Source organism: Puntigrus tetrazona, chromosome 17 (genome assembly GCF_018831695.1).
Source record: "Puntigrus tetrazona isolate hp1 chromosome 17, ASM1883169v1, whole genome shotgun sequence".
Lineage (NCBI taxonomy): Eukaryota > Metazoa > Chordata > Actinopteri > Cypriniformes > Cyprinidae > Puntigrus > Puntigrus tetrazona.
The window spans coordinates 16,017,063-16,034,110 of record NC_056715.1 but is presented as its reverse complement, the minus strand read 5'-3'; the positions used below and the strand labels follow the sequence as shown (position 1 = coordinate 16,034,110).

The window sequence follows — 17,048 nt, the reverse complement described above, 5'->3', positions numbered from 1 at the left end:
TATATTTATACCCCACCCTTTAGAAAAAAATTGAACTTAGAACAAAGAACCATGTAAAATAAAAAAAAAAACATGGCTCCAGGGATTTCGAATACGCTGGTTATGCAGATAGTTATGCAGTTGCTTAGGAAAGGCAAAAGTTTTTTGCGAAACAAGTATTTGTTTAAGGTTTGTATTTATAGGGGAAATTTGAACAAGACACAGAAATATCTGCATAAAAATAAATGACCTACTGCACATTTGCACAGAAAACCGAACCGCATTGACTGTCAGTGACAGTTGTATTAATATGCATTAATTTAAATTAATTCACAGGTTAAATCATCCCTTCAGTGATGCCAAAAATTAACACTTAGGTTATTTTTGGATTCTCTCAAAACTAATAAGGAAGCTAATTCCAGTTAGCAAAGAAAATTATAGACAATTAAAAAGAATTAATGTCAGAAGAACTCTTGAGATTCTTGATATATTTACTAACTTGCGAGTTTAACCTTGCAACAATTGTACAGGGACTCGTTATAACGGCTGTTTTTGAGTGTGCTTGCAAAATCAAGCAATATACGGTTCAAACACATATTTTAAAGATGAAACCCATCAAGGACGCATTAAACAGCATGATGACATTATGACTACTGCAGAAAGATATGAGCATGCATGTACAGGTTTTACGCTAGAAGTAGACAGAGAGAAAAGATAATGAGAATGCAGAAATAAGAGGTACCTTCAATCTTCTGCAGGGCTGTCTGACAGGCTTCCTGGCTACCAAACTCAAATGGGTTGTTGCATGTTCGTACACTGTCACATTCACACTTCCCATCAATGATGTTACAGCCCGTAACCAGGTTTTCATTGCATGGCTCAAAGCCCAAGAGCTGGTCGTCATCCCAGTTTTCATCTGAGCGAAAATGAAAGAGACACACATCAATGAGGACGCCACAGAAACAGAAATTCATAGTAATAAATTACCAGATCAAACAGAGCAACCAGATATAAAAAAATTCTGAATCATCCCGATATATTTTTACGGTATCATTAAAATTGCGGGTTCCCCAAAGCCAACAGGTCTGGCGATGCTGGAGTAATAAGGCTACTGTATGCTAGAGAGGAGCACATGGCTAATTACGTGTGCGTTTGAGGTCCAAGGGGTATCGTAGAACTCGGAAATAAGAGAGAGAAACGTAGGCTTGTTACAAAGGATTACGCGGTTCCTACGTTCCTAGCCTCTCACGACTTACACGGTAGATAAATGGTGGCAGAGAGCAGCACATTTTCAAAATAAGAATGACCTCGACCCTGAAGACGCTTCTATCTGCCAGCAACATTATGAAGTCTTATTTGCAGTGCAAACACACATTGCTGATACAAGAGCTGGTATTTCAGCCCACTGCGTGTTCACCTTATCGGTGCGCATGCATGTTTGTGTGCTTAGGACGGATGAATACACTCAGGATGGGGGTTAGCTGATAGACAGAATAGTTATATTAAAAAAGACATTTAATAAAAACTGTATGTATATCAATTTTTGAGGATTAGTAAGATTTTTAAGTTTTAAGTTTCTTATGCTTATCAAGGCTCCATGCATCTGCTGAAATAAAGAAAAAAACAGTAATACTGTAAAATATTTTTTACTTTATTATAGAGACCAGTTCTCACAATTAACTAGCATGCCCATTATTAACATATTGGCTTTTACTAGTATTTACAAAGCACATATTCTCCATGACCATATTACATCATAGAACAACTAGCTTACTATTAATAAACAGCAAATTAGGAAATTAAAAAATAAAGTGTGACCTAATTTTTAGTTTTTCTATATCAATATACATATATAACATTTATCTATTCTCATGATGCAAAGCAAAATTTTCATTGGCCATTAGTCTAATCTTCAGTGTCACATGATTCTGCAGAAATCATTATAATATGCTGATAGATGCATCTGCATGCATGTAATTTGTGTCTCTTGGTCTCAGAGGAATGCAACCCGCTTGCCAATAAATAACGGTCCTTGCGAATCTATGAGCAATTCGGCTGTTGAGTCAGAAGCGTTTCTGCAGAAACCTGCCTCATACTGCAAGAATAACCTACGATTTGATTTAGCAAAAATGAGACTACATGAACTACAAAATGACTTTGTTTTGTATCCATAACCTCTCAGCCCCTGGGTGGGTCATTTGAAATACTCAGAGGATAAACAAGTCATTGAAAAATGGAAAAACACTCGTCTGTTTGTTGTAGCGTCAGTCATTTGTTCAGCTACCGGTGCACAGCTGCACATTTGCGGTCCAAATGTTCGTCATCTGGATATTATGGGAGCGATTGCAGGTGTACGGCACAACACCCATACCGTGGGCCGAAAGAACACAAGCCTATCCCTATCCCTGTCTATAGGGGACTGTGCGTATGTGTGAGCTTGTGATCTCCTAACAATCAAGGACTGGAAGCTGATGTTCCAAAGCCCCTGCGCTTGTTGTTTTCACCAAAGCCACAGGGGTGAAGTCCCCAAATAGCTGCTGTCAACAGCTGATTCTCCGGTAACTAAGCATGGCTCTCCAGACTGGCTCTGGGTCGTTTAGCTGGGCGTGGAGGGTTGAGTCTCTTGCCAAACAAGGGTTGTCTGTAGCTTGGCGTAGGGTTTACATGATAAACATGTCGTGGCGGTCTGAACCACACGCCGGGATTCGGCCTGGAGTGTTCACAGACAGAGTTGCCTTGAAGACCTCCTGGGAAGTTCCTACTTACGAGTTCGGAAATCATAATTACGACGTGATGTGCATTCAAGCGATTTCAGTCACAGAAAAACTGATACACTGTCATATTTCTTTATCTATTTCCCACAATGTTTTTAGTGCTAATGCAACAAAAAATTAATGTATATTCATTGATTTGCTGTGTATTTTAAGCCATGCACAATGAATGATGACAAAGTTCAGCCCAATATTAATCAATAATTTCAATTATAGTTTTAATATAATCAGAGTCAATTATTGTGCTGAGTTGATAACCCTAGTACAATGTAATTGTTGAGCAAACATTGACAATTACTACTTCAATCATGACTAATTTGCTCATATCATGAGTCTTTAATTGACATGCCCCCAAAACCCAACAAAGAAAATCTGTGCTCAATAAAATATAATTTCCCACTGGAAATTACAACATTGCGGAGGCAATGTATGTTCTGAAAATACAATCAATCAGACACAACTTTACAGCTGGATTACTGTATTGTATTCCCCAAACTGTAAGAACTATCTTAGAGACTTTAAATTCACCCAAACCAGCCAAAATAACCATTTTAACTCGCAATATAATGTAAATAGTGGGGGGTTTTTTTGGTAACACTTTATTTTTGTCACCAAGCCAGCAGAGGGAGCCCTGACCTCTGGGTGATCTGCATCCACTCCCTCTGCGTTAACTTCCTGTTCATGGACTATAAAGACTGCAGCAAGCCACTCACCTGCAGGTTGCATTGTTTCACCTGTCTCATAGTTAGATCGTTCGTGGATTATAGTTTCTGGTTTTGACCCTGTCTGTTCTCTGATTCTCTGATCGTTTGCCGCCTGACCTGACCTTCTGCCTGTCTCTGGATTTCGTTATTGCCTCGCCTCCTATATATCTGTTAGCCCTGTTTGACGCCTGCCTGTTATGACCATGCCTTTGTTTAATAAAAGCCTGCACATGGATCCGCACGCCTCAGACCGCTCATTCGTGACAGAATGCAACCTCACACCAGGATCCAGCGGCTTTTCACCCGAACCATGGCCAGGTATGCACCTTGCAATGTCTTTGCTAACCCTCAAGCAGGGCACCCGATCACTTGAGGATTATACTCAGGAATTTCTGGACCTGGCTTACTTCTCTGATTTACCGGACTGTTTGCTAATTGAATTTTTCACGAGGAATAAATCAGCCACTCAAAACACAACTTGTTCAAGAGGGTCCACGTGAATCACTTGCACACTTTATTGAGTTTGGTTTAGTGACTGTGGGGTCAGCTCTCACGTTGGGTATTATGGAGGAAGAAGACACTGCATTTATTCCCAAGACGGCTGCCTTCCCCGAGCCGCTGCCCAAGATGGCCGCCTTCCCCGAGCCGCTGCCCAAGATGGCCGCCTTCCCCGAACCGCTGCCCAAGATGGCCGCCTTCCCCGAACCGCTGCCCAAGATGGCGCCTTCCCGAACCGCTGCCTGCAAGATGGCCGCCTTCCCGAACCGCTTCCCAAGATGGTCGCCGCCTGCCCAGAGCCGCTTCCCAAGATGGTCGCCGCCTGCCCAGAGCAGCTTCCCAAGATGGTCGCCGCCTGCCCAGAGCCGCTTCCCAAGATGGTCGCCGCCTGCCCAGAGCCGCTTCCCAAGATGGTCGCCGCCTGCCCAGAGCCGCTTCCCAAGATGGTCGCCGCCTGCCCAGAGCCGCTTCCCAAGATGGTCGCCGCCTGCCCAGAGCCGCTTCCCAAGATGGTGCCGCCGCCTGCCCAGAGCCGCTTCCCAAGATGGTCGCCGCCCTGCCCAGAGTCAGCTTCCCAAGATGGTCGCCGCCTGCCCAGAGCCGCTTCCCAAGATGGTCGCCGCCTGCCCAGAGCCGCTTCCCAAGATGGTGCGCCGCCTGCCCAGAGCCGCTTCCCAAGATGGTCGCCGCCTGCCCAGAGCCGCTTCCCAAGATGGTCGCCGCCTGCCCAGAGCCGCTTCCCAAGATGGTCGCCGCCTGCCCAGAGCCGCTTCCCAAGATGGTCGCCGCCTGCCCAGAGCCGCTTCCCAAGATGGATGCCGCCTGCCCAGAGCCGCTTCCCAAGATGGATGCCGCCTGCCCAGAGCCGCTTCCCAAGATGGATGCCGCCTGCCCAGAGCCGCTTCCCAAGATGGATGCCGCCTGCCCAGAGCCGCTTCCCAAGATGGATGCCGCCTGCCCAGAGCCGCTTCCCAAGATGGATGCCGCCTGCCCAGAGCCGCTTCCCAAGATGGATGCCGCCTGCCCAGAGCCGCTTCCCAAGATGGATGCCGCCTGCCCAGAGCCGCTTCCCAAGATGGATGCCGCCTGCCCAGCGCCGCTTCCCAAGATGGATGCCGCCTGCCCAGCCCGCTTCCCAAGATGGATGCCGCCTGCCCAGCGCCGCTTCCCAAGATGGCTGCCGCCTGCCCAGCGCCGCTTCCCAAGATGGCTGCCGCCTGCCCAGCGCCGCTTCCCAAGATGGCTGCCGCCTGCCCAGCGCCGCTTCCCAAGATGGCTGCCGCCTGCCCAGAGCCACTTCCCAAGATGGCTGCCGCCTGCCCAGCGCCGCTTCCCAAGATGGCTGCCGCCTGCCCAGCAAAGCCTCCAGTGCCCGCGCTGCGTAAAAGCCTCCAGTGCCCGCGCCTGCGTGCAAAGCCTCCAGTGCCCGCGCCTCGTGCAAAGCCTCCAGTGCCCGCGCCTCGTGCAAAGCCTCCAGTGCCCGCGCCTCGTGCAAAGCCTCCAGTGCCCGCGCCTCGTGCAAAGCCTCCAGTGCCCGCGCCTGCGTGCAAAGCCTCCAGTGCCCGCCTCGTGCAAAGCCTCCAGTGCCCGCGCCTGCAAAGCCTCCAGTGCCCGCGCCTCGTGCAAAGCCTCCAGTGCCCGCGCCTGCGTGCAAAGCCTCCAGTGCCGCGCCTGCGTAAAGCCTCCAGTGCCCGCGCCTGCGTGCAAAGCCTCCAGTGCCCGCGCCTCGTGCAAAGCCTCCAGTGCCCGCGCCTCGTGCAAAGCCTCAAGTTATCCCACCCTCCACCCTTGCTACACGTCAACAATGGATCCCAGCAGCCCCTGCACTCATCCTCCACCCTCCACCTGGAGCTCGCCACGGGGTCTGCCAGTCTCCATCGCCGCCGTGGGTGAAGGATCCTCGCTTCACCGTCCGCCTCTGAGTCCCAGACTCCACCCGGCTTGTAGACCCGTGGGCTTCCCTTAGGCTTCTAGCTCCCTCCTCTCTACCGTGCTCTGTCATTCCACCAGCTTCACCAGGCTCCATCGTCTCTCGGCTACGCCTTGGTCGGTCGTCGACCATCCGTCGCCTCAGGATTCCACTCCTCCAGCCGCCTCGTCCCTCCATTCCTCCGGCTCTGTCAGGCTCCTCCTTTCCCGGCTCCACCTCAGTCCTCTGTCGCTCTGGCTCCGCCGCGTCCTTCTCATTCCCGTCTCCGCATCAGTCGCGGCCTCAGGACCTCCAGCGCCGCTGTGTCACCCTGGCTCTTCGGCTCTCCGCCTCAGTCTCCCCGACCACCTGCTCCGCCGCCGTCGGTCGGCTCCATGGGGTTGATGACCGTTACCTCTACATGGCTCCTCCCTCCGTCGGCTCCACCACTGACCATCATGGCTGGGTTCTGGATCGCCTCCCGCTCCGGACTCCTCCCCCTGCTTCACCCTGGCTCCTCCCACCGTCTCTTCCTCCCTGGTCTCAGTTTGCTGACTCCCTCCCGGAACCCCTCCCAAGCTCACAGTTATGTTTTGTTTTGTGGAGCGCCAGGAGTCGCTCCTAGGAGGGGGGCTATGTCACCAAGCCAGCAGAGGGAGCCCTGACCTCTGGGTGATCTGCATCCACTCCCTCTGCGTTAACTTCCTGTTCATGGACTATAAAGACTGCAGCAAGCCACTCACCTGCAGGTTGCATTGTTTCGCCTGTCTCATAGTTAGATCGTTCGTGGATTATAGTTTCTGGTTTTGACCCTGTCTGTTCTCTGATTCTCTGATCGTTTGCCGCCTGACCTGACCTTCTGCCTGTCTCTGGATTTCGTTATTGCCTCGCCTCCTATATATCTGTTAGCCCTGTTTGACGCCTGCCTGTTATGACCATGCCTTTGTTTAATAAAAGCCTGCACATGGATCCGCACGCCTCAGACCGCTCATTCGTGACAATTTTAAGCACCACTTCTCACTTTATTAACTAGCATGCATATTACTAACGTATTGGATGTTTATCAGTACTTACCAGGAACATATTAATGACCATTTTCTAGATCCCTTAACCCTAGACAATGCCTAAACCTAACAACTAGTTGTGCTGTTAAACATACATGCCATTATATTTAAATATTTTTTTAGATATATGCTGTATGCGTGTGTCTTTATATATGCCTAATAAATATACACAGTACACACAAATCTATTACGTAAACAAAAACTTTTATTTTGGATGCGATTAATCGTGATTATTTGTTTAACTGCATTAAAAACTAGCCTTAATAACTATTAACAAGAAGCAAGTTATTTAGTTTTATAGAGGGAAAATATGTTCCCTAATTTACGCTGTTACCATTTTTTTTGTTTAATTTCTATATTGTGATGCACATCAAAGCTTATAAGTTATCAAAAAAGAAAAAATGCAGGGGCTTATCAAATGTTAATTAGTTGAAGGTAGATCTAAATTACAAGCTTGTAAAACAGGGGAATTTAAGCCGAATTAAATGACTGGAGAAGACACCGGAAGGATGAGTTGTGATATTTTGATTAAATTATGAGCTCAGGGTGGATTTCCACTCGATGCCAACTTTAACGTATCATTGCGCTCTCTGTTTGAAGCACGCCTCAGATTAATGCGGTCAAGGATGGGAGTTATAACAATAACAGTTTTAGAAAGTGTGACTGCTCTTATTACATTCTCTTTGGGATTCCATTCGACTTGTATTAAAACGCTATCTCTCGCGTTGCCTAATATAGATCGCCTGGTAGACAAAAAGCGGCTAAAACAATGTGGAATCACAAAAACTGGAGGAACAAAATGAGCCCGCATTCAACACAGCGTTTCTTCATAAACAAACACAGTGAAGAGTGTTGTTTTGCTGATACCAAGACGCGATACCAAATCGCTGCTCGTCCTCAGCTTGCTGATACACGGCCTTCCTGCTGTACTCTGCAGTGGCACCTGGTTGTTATCAAGGCAGGAGTCCTTCCTGAAGCAAGAGATGCTTGCTAATTTGCAAACAAACCAATTAATTACTGTGCCGGAAAAAGACAGGATTTTTAACACCCAAGTTGTTACATGCTATTCATAACTTACACAACAAACAGAGGACAGGAAGACAAATATGCTCAGAATCAATGTAAATGCGGTTAAGGCCCGTTTACATCAAGCTAAATGACGATAAAGATAACTATAAAGATAACGATATTGCACTGCCACTTTTTTCTCAAAATTCCAATCACGTTGCACGAATTCATAAGAACTCGTAAAATCGATGTTTTCTCAGGAGATTGAGCCGAAACAGCTATTTAGGTTTCAGAGCTGACTCCATTCAAGAATGTTCACAATCCAACCAATTCCTGTTGCTTTTTCCTCATTAAATACCCCAATAAATATGTTACGTTACCGAAGCAAATCGGCCGCAAAGCCCATTCAGAGTTGACTTCAGCAACAGAGGACTATTTTTGCTGAAGTGATACAGTCTGTGTCCTCTGTTCATTGTTCAAACACGGACCCCCTTGTGACACCAACTCTCCAGTCCCTGAATTATAACCCCCGAAAAGTCCCGCCGGCCCCTGCGCAGCACCCCTTGAGAACACTTAGTACTCTGAGGAGCAGGAGAGAGACTTCAGGGAAGTGCGTGACAGGGAGGCTGCCGAAAGGGGGTACACATTTCCGCTTGTCTTCACTGACTACACCAGACAACCGGTTTTCTCTCAACAAATTTCAGCCTGCCTGTGCTGTCCCTTTTTGTGAAAAAGAAGAAAAACATGGGCAGAAACATGCACTTTGGCTGGCAGCGATGCTCTGCTTTGATGAAATACTTCACCCCCAAGATTCTGTCACCGGTTACTCACCCTCACCATGTTACAGGTATTACTGTTCTGTTACATTCACATTTATCCAAAGCAGCTTAGGAAATAGCAACAAATACACGTAATTCATCATAAAGAGGCCAATAAAAGACAACATTTGAGACATCATTTAGGATAGTACAAGCTACATGGAGGCATTAGGAAAAGTGAAAGCATAGGGCTTCTGTTACAATTTACTCATCCTCACTATGTTACTCCAAACCTGTAGCACTGCTCTTAGCTTTTATTCCATATACAGTCATTACAAAGAATGGGGACTAGTGCTTCAAACGGGTCACCTGATTCAGATCATGAGTTAGTTCAACTCACTGACTCAACGATCCGTCCGTTAATGGCTCACTGGAGGGGAAGAATATCAATAAATAATGGCTTTAATTTCAGTCTGTTTTTCAGAAGACTGGAAATACAACACACATTTTATGCGAGACATTATTAGGACATAAAACGTGATTTTTGCAGAAGGTTTGGAACAACATGAAGGAGAAGACTCTTGCGACTTAACATCTGCACGACTTCATCACACTTACACTAAAATAATAATATGATATTGCGGTTATTTCTCCGATATGTGGACGTGCGTTTCGTGAAATGAATGTACGGACAAAAACCGCTCTCGGAATTGTCTCTTTCATATATGAATCCTCTGAATCGCAAAGGATCTTGCGCGTCAAATGAATGGTTTCAGCTCTCTGCTTTTAAACCGCTCGCAATTAAAACCAACACATAAAATATCCCCCAATCATCATCATTTAGAGAACAGCTTACATTTTCGAAATCCTGCAGCGCTCCGACAATAAAAAGTGCGTACGTCTGCTCATACCCTGATGTGACACTCATTTTTTTTCCACGTTGAAAGCGGTTTTTGTAAATATGAGCGCTTTAAGCGTAGATTTAAGTGTAGACACGCACTGTGATCACATCTGAGCGTGTGCACATTTTATAAATGAGGCCCCTGGTAGCAGTACTTATTACTAATTACATTACTTTTTTTATTGAAGGTAATGCATTGTTACTTTTGCATTACTTTTTGTCTCCTGGGAGAGGCTTGCTAATATATTTTTTTTAACAAAAATTCCATAAGTTGTATTTTTGCAGCTGTAAAGGCCCAATGAAATAGCCTAAGCCTGAAGGAATGGGGATGGGAGAGCTGTAAGTGAATAGATCGGAAAACAAAGTAACTTCCGTTTTAAAGAGTAACCTTCTTTTAAATTTGTAGGTAATGCATTACTTTGCAAGTAATCTGATTACATTACTTTCAACGCATTTCTCCCAGCACCGCCTGCTAGTGAGGAAAAATGAAACCATACTTATTAAAATTGAGTGGAACTGCTCGCATCTCTCTAACTTGGATTACTTAGTTTATTTGTGTCCTGAATTGCATTATGTTTCCCAGTCATCGCATAACCTTTGTTTAGATGTTTCACTTAGTGTTTTTGGCAAAGGAATGCCTTAGACAAAAAACAGTCCGCCTGACAGTGATTACGGCCAATGTGGAGCTGCTTTGTTAGCAGACAGAGTCCAGGGTTTGTATGGATGACATTAATAAGGGCAGGCACGCTTCATTCTGCAGGTGTTCCCTGCAAACAGATTGTGTATAATCACGTTCCATTCTTCCAGGTCTGAAGCCATTTAAATGATAAAGACCACTGCTTTTCTCCTAGTCAGGAAGATTATGATTTGAGCCCGGCGCTGTATTAACAGTAACGTGGTGCAGTCAGTTGGGGATACGAACTGTCGAGCTCAGGGCTCCGATTCCAGATGGTTGGACGGGGTGAAGCTTCAGTAAATACACTGGCACATAAATGGTCAGAGCGAGTATGTCAAAAATGTCAGCCATGCATGTTGTCATGGAGAAGGATGTCAGCCGCACAAATTAATCAATTATTTTCTTATAGCGCTGCAGGACTAGAGCGAGTGAAGTGAATGTTGTTTCAGATTAAACTAAAACTACAATCTATTTTTATACAAATAAACATTTAATATTATATTACATAAACTGTGGAGTCAACTGATTAATCGTGATTAGTCGCATCCAAAATAAAAGGTTTATATTTGAAGTGTGTAACGTGTATATTTATTAGGTAAAAATGAACACATATATTCCAAATTATATAAAGACATATTCGTACATACATACATAAGTGTGTATATATATATATATATATATATATATATATATATATACCATATTATTCCTAAATATATACATGCATATAGTTATATACACATTAAACACACATATATGTTATGCAACAAAATGTTTACTTTGGATTTATCACGATTAATTGTTTCACAGCACTGATGCAGCATACTATATGAAATATGAATAAATATTTCTATTCAAAACTGATACAGAACCAACTACGCTTACTGAATAACTAAGAAACTGCGTGGTAATAATAATATTTTTTCAAGTTAAAGATTTTGTTTCTGGTTTCAAATTTCAGTTTCAGGGACAGTTCCCAGAATAATAAAAATTCTGTAAAAAAACGTAGTTGTTCTAAAACCTTCATGACCTTTTATTTATGTGTACGCTGAACGTGAAAGGCAGCGTTTTTTTAAAAGAAATTAATACAGAGTAAAAAAGGGTGAGCAAATGATCACAGTATTTTTATTTTCCACTATCCGCTTAAGAATTCACCAAATCTCCATTATTAGCAAGAACCATTCCATAAATAAATAAATAAGAAAGTGTTGTCAATATATTAAGCATTCTAAAAAACTGCATGCAAAATCTTTCAATTTCTAGATGCCTCAAGTTCAATTTAGATTCATTTCTGTCTCCATACTAGGTCTTCCGCTGACTGGCTTCATAAAAATAGAGCAATCTGTGCTTTACAAGGCACGTTTTTTTCTGACGCTAGTAAAATCTGTTATAATAATCAGAAAACCTGTAAAGCGGTTGTACAAGAAAACCACAATAAAGCAAAAATAATCGATAGAATAGTCAAAAATTTGTGCTTTGCAATGTCTCTTAAAAAAAATCGATAAACAGTGAATTTAAAACACTGGGACTGCGTCTGAACTGATGAAATTGACGCAGTTTGAGCGAAGGTTGTATAAAAGTCTTTTCTTGTTAAGATAAGGCCCAAAGTAACTCTCAAGTAGAGCCGGCTTCACACAGGGACCCCTGACTGCTTTCTCTGAATAGAGAAGCGAGACATCATACATCACTTCCCGGGGAAAGCTCACCTGGAGGGTCCTGACACTAAACCCCCTTGGTGCTCCATGTGATGTGCTTGGTAAGCCCATCTCCAGAGAAGCCCGCGGGGCATTTCAAGACCATCATCTCAAATGTATGTGTTCACTGTAAACAGCCTGTCCAAAGTAATCTCACGCTTTGGAATGCACAGGAATTTATGGACTTGGACACGAAGTGCACGGTCAGTTCAAACAGAAAAACGCTTTTTGTTGTTTCTCCTCCGCCCCATGGATCGCGCGTTCGATTTAAAGGAACGGTTCACGTAAAAAGAAAATTCTGTCATTCTGTTATTTACCAAGCATTTGTGTCGCGCCGAACCTAAATGCCTTTATTTCTTCTAGAGTTTATGTATGTAATGACTTATTTTTTTCTCTGCTCGGCTTCGGATGCGAGCCGCTTTATTGGTTCTTTTTTTTGAAGCCCCGGCTGTCAATCGCCTTCGTTTAATTGAAAACACAGCCAGAATATCCTTCAGAAATCCACCTTTTGTGTTATACAGAAGAAAGCGAGCAAGCCACACAGGTTCGGAATGAAATGAGGGTGCATAAATGATGACAGGATTTTCATTTTTTGGGTGAACTTTTCCTTTAAAGGCCAGCGACCTTTGATGTCGCGTAAACACAGAGAACTCTTAGATATTCATAATTCATGGTGACTCACGGCGGCACGGTCTACATCAGATGCACTTTGGAGACTAATTCACAGTTAGGACCCTCTGAGGTCTTAGTTTGTTACGAGGTGAGGGTTAGCAGGTTGTGGCCTATACTGGCATTTGCTGCGCTCTCTCATCTGACTCATTTATCCGACAGCCGTGGCTGTGGCACTCAATGCCGCAGTGTTTTCTTGGCTGAATTACAGCAGATGTCACCCCGGCAGTTACATGTCAAACGGTCGAGACGCCTTCAATTTTCATAGCCAGCCATGCTGAAACCTGACCCGTGACATTGCAAAGCGTGTCCTCTGACCAAGCCGGTGTTCCAGCTCGGACTAGGCCTAACAAGCGACTAGGCTCTTCAGAGAAGAAAAGTAGACTTGGTACATCGTGCAGAAAACGTTACAGTCTGTTCGAAATCTGTCTAAATAGCTAATATGACAGTTTTGATCACTGCTGTTCCAGTTTTAGATCTCTAGGGTTATTTTCTGGTAGAGCTGCTTCATTAGTTTACAAAGCCTGCAAAAAGTTTCAGTAACGATTTACGGCTTTCATTGTTTCTTCAGCGAGCAGAAACACGAGCTAAAAACAACGACAGGCCGATAAATTGGCTGATGTTTGACATTGACGCGCCGTGAAGAGATAAAACTGCATTTCGACTGGCGTAGAATAACCAACCTGTGTTTACGTTACTTACTTATTTACGACAAACGGACGAACACAGATTTAAATGGGATTGAAACGTCAAATAAATCAGGTCCGGCTGTTTAGTCTCCAAAACTACTGCGCAGGTTAACGCGTTTTCCAATTCTTTTATCTCAGAGGCAGAAAACCGAGTCTGAGTTTATTTAACAGCCATAGAGCTCTCGAGTATTTAATCAGGCAGGCGACGGACGCCAAACAACGTGCCCGAGAAGGGGCTTCGTAACCCGGGATTTATAAACACCCGTTCAAACTGAGATGCACTAAGCCAGGTTTAAGAACGTGAAGTGCAGAGAGAAAGCCCCTACGCTGAGCTAAGACGAACGCTTGACAGCGCAATTAACCGAATCAAGGTGAGGCGAGTAAAACACATCCCGGGAAGCAAAGCCTCATGACTTGAGGGTATTAGAAGCGCACGTCCCTCGACGGTCCGATGTCAAATACACTGGCTGAGGCGCAAGTGAAGTTGCATAGCAGACATTCCGATGAAAAACCAACAAGCCTCGGCGGAAAGAGCGAGGCTGGCACCGCGTCCAAAAACAGCACGGAATCCGTTAGCCATACCCCAAAGAAACGGAAAACCGACATGCTGCAAACACATTAAACCAGCGCGCCTCTCTTTCGCTCCGCTCCAGACGATGTACGGGGAAACGCGTTAACAGAAGCAACTCTGACATTCAGCCTCGCACCCACGGTATCCTCTCCATAACGGCTTTGCAATCACATCACGATATCTAACGAGAGCCGACAATGCTTCGTTTCTACTCGAATTAGCCGCAGTCATGACACTTAACGTACAGGAGTCGTTATTTTCTCTCAAAGCCGAGCTACCGTGGCGTTAACGTTTGAATCAACAACCCACTGTATCGCAGATTTAGCATACTTTACACTTTTATTTTCCCCTTCCATATGGACAGATGCTGTGGCAAGCCGTTTATACATTTATTATCATTTATAAGCTAACGAGTAGTACGCATTTTTATGTTAGCCTGCAAGCAGCCCCATTAATTCAATACTCCGTCAGCGACGAATAAACTTTTTCAGGTGCGCTAGTATAAAAGATATAATGTTTTTTTTATTGGGATTCATTTTTGGTTTAGATACAGATTATTCGTTTCCAACTAGCATGTATTCTGGCGGCTATTCCACTTGATGGACTTTGCTATGTATCGTCTGTGTAGAACTACCAGCAACATTAAAGAACAACTAGTTACCACTGGAATACTAGTAAGAATGGTTACTAGTGGGATGAATACTGGTGTCACAAATACAATACATAAGACCTAGTGAATCTTGAATGTATGCTAGCGACTGTAATAGATTCTACTGCTACTACGAGCCGCCACTAACGTAAACAGAAGTGAATAATTCATATCTGACTTCCAAAATTCTGAGAAATACTTGCAAATTTGTTAGCAGCAAAAATATAATAGCCTACTTACTGGGATACGATCGGTAGTGATATTAAATAATTACTGAATTTAGCTGACTAGGCACTGTTTGAATAAACCAAGTAAAAACAGTCAGTCAGTTTTACGAAATAAAGTGTTAAAGTGGCTTGCCAGAACACATCCGCTTTGGTTGAGTTTCCCCAATAAATACAGACAGAGGCAGAAGTGATGAGATTTATTTAATTCCTTTCACCGTCATTAGGCGCGAATGAAGCGACGAACACGGATGACAACTTCTCAAAGAGTGAAAGAAATGCGTATACAGACCTTCACAAACTCCAACCTCGTACTGCGTGATGGAACCGCCGTTTAACGGGGGTCTGATCACGCACCGGAGTCCGCGGTCGCAGGTCCCGTACAGACCGTAAACGCCTCCGCAGCTCTCGTTCTTCTGCTTGGCACAAACCGAGCAGCAGCCGCAGATCCCCAACACCACGGAGCCCGTGCAGTGCTTGGGCTCCTCGCATTTGGATTTATCACAGGGCAAACAAATGAGCGCCCGACCGTTCTTCGCGATCAACACCACAAGTTGGAAAATCAGCATGCATTTCATAAGAAGATACATCCTGGAGGAGGCCGTGAAGGAAAAGTGAAAAATATAGATATCCAACCCACCCCTGTCCCCCAAAAAAACTACACGACGGCGGAACGGATCCTCCGGCCAAAGCAACGAGCGAGAAATGTTCCGTTCGGAAAGAAGCGTTTTCTTGTCGAACAGAACGATACGGCGTTCCTGGCGTCAAACTTTTGTTGAAGAAAGCCACCGAAAAGGCATCCCCTTCAAGCGAACGGCACCAGAAGAACTATCCCACGCTGTACAACCAGTGCATGGCTCGTGCGTCACGATTTCTGCGCTGTTCCGTCCAGTTTGTTTTCGCGTAGGAAAACTTTCCTCACGCGCCTCTTCCTTGGGAGTCTTTCGTGCGCGAGCCTGTCCTGCGTCTCTAACGCCAACGCGCGATGTTTTTCAGCAGTTCCCCGTCGAAGCGAACGCGGTCCTGCTATTTGATTCTTTTCTGTTGCTGCCAGCAGAGATTCATTCAGCCGTGCGAATAAACGTTTCCAGCTACCGCGTCCGTCTCATGTCTAGCGCTCGCGCTCGCTGCCGAGCGTTCAGCTCAGTCCCTCGCCGTGACCTCATAACGGAACCACTCCCATCTCGCATTACTTTGCTCCATTGGAGAGTTCGTTCGTTCCAGATATGAGACACAGGAAATGCTGGTAACACGACACGCTCAAACGCAGGGAGCCTGAGATATAGTTCCCGCTGGTGAAGGTGCACGTGTGGAATGTGGGGCCCGCATAACTTTGAAAGAATCTCGAGTTTGCGTGGCCGCGCACCTTCGGGACGATTTTGTTCAAAAAAAAGGATTGTTGTGTCTTGCTTTGCCCGTACATTGTTTCCTAACATCCAAACTATGTTTTATTTACACAGCAGGAGTGTTTACGCACGATATCGGTGAGACCGCCATGCTAAAAGAAATCTTCTCGTATAGCTAGTCATCCATGTTGTGAAATTCAGTGCATAAAAGAAAAACACAAGTTCAAAAATGGCACGGTTATACCAGAAACATTCATTAACTGTATTATGTAATTATGTTGTTTTCATACATAAGTAAATATTTAAAGCAATAATTAATATTACATATTCCTGGTCACAGTCAATGAGTATATTTTATTAAAAACAAGAATAAAATGCTTTCATCAAAATCTTTTTTGCAAAATGTAATAACTTGCTCTTTTTTTTATTCAGTTTGAGATTCTAAAACGCAAAAAGTTTATTTAAAAAATATAAAGGAAATAAATAAAATGTAAAAACGCGTTCAGATTAACCTAAGGATCCATCTTACTTTCTAATACGAATAAAATAAAGTATCACTAAAAGTACTTTCTGAATACTTCGGATTTATTTTTGATCAGCTATGTATTTTTTAAAATCAACCTCAAACGGAAAATTGCAGACATCTTTTATATTATGCATGCCCAAAAAAAACGTCTCTTCAAACGAGAAACGTTGGGTGGGACTTGAATTTGCCCGCTGGGAACTTATTGGCTCATGTGAGTGACAGGTTGCTGGAGGGGATGGATTATGGCCCGTTGTACACAACATCAGAGAAGACGTGTCATTGCAAGAGGAAGGGGACATTAAGATTTTTGATTAAAGATTACGAGGGCTCATGAATATTTTAGAAATAATGATGTGCATGGATAAATCTTTTATAATAAACGCTGCAATACTCCATAAAGCCCAAGAATCGT

The 17,048-nt window shown here is 44.4% G+C and overlaps 1 pseudogene; it reads right to left on the bottom strand.

Moving 5' to 3' along the window:
* LOC122362006 overlaps positions 1-16,305 on the bottom strand; it is an 87,789-nt pseudogene extending 71,484 nt beyond the window's left edge.
* Positions 16,306-17,048: the final 743 nt, after the last annotated feature.